The following is a 753-nucleotide window of genomic DNA, read 5'->3' as shown; positions in this document are numbered from 1 at the left end:
CCGGCTGGGCAGGCGGACCCCGACGCAGCAGTCGGGCTCTTTGCAGCCGGCCAGGCAACCAGCGGTCGGACGCACATCTGGCAGTCGAACGTACATTTCTTCTCTTCTCTCTTTTCTTTCTTTCTCTCTTTTCTTTCCTTCAGCCGACTATCTGGCAGCCAGCCATCTCACCCGGTCACCCTCTTTTTTTTTCAAGCCGGCCTGACTTTTCTTCCGCCGGCATCCCACTCGCTTCTTTTGAACCAGCGCCCGGCCGCAGCAATTGAGCAACGCGAGCCGGCCTGGGAGCGCAGAGAGGCCAGGGGGCAGGACCAACCGGGTGGTGGCGGAGCCGGCGGGCGGTGAAGCCGGCCGTCTGGGTGGCGGCGGAGAAGGAAGGCGGCGAAGCCGCGAGTAGGTGCGGGAGGCACGGCGGAGCCGGCCAGCGTAGGAGGCCGAGTCCGGCTGGGGAGCCGGCCACGGGCGCCTGGAGGCGCGAGACAGGGCGGAGCCGCGCGAAGGGACGCGGAGCAGTCGGCCAGGCGGGGCAAGGGCCCCGAGATGCTGGGAGGCGCAGGGAGGCGTCGGCCAGAGCAGGCGGTCGCGCGCGACCGAGCCGGCACGGGGAGGCGGCCCGGCGGAGCAGGCGGAGCTGGTCCGGGGAGGCGGCGCGGTGGGAGCCGGAGCCGGCCGCGGGCGGAGCGGAGGGCACGGAAGCGGCGTGGCGGAGCCAGAGGCAGAGCGAGCCTGAGCCGGAGTCGGACCCGGTCACGG

The sequence above is a fragment of the Triticum aestivum genome, chromosome 4A, assembly GCF_018294505.1.
Source record: "Triticum aestivum cultivar Chinese Spring chromosome 4A, IWGSC CS RefSeq v2.1, whole genome shotgun sequence".
NCBI classification, from domain to species: Eukaryota; Viridiplantae; Streptophyta; class Magnoliopsida; order Poales; family Poaceae; genus Triticum; species Triticum aestivum.
The sequence above is the reverse complement of the archived record's forward strand: the minus strand, read 5'-3'. Positions refer to the sequence as shown.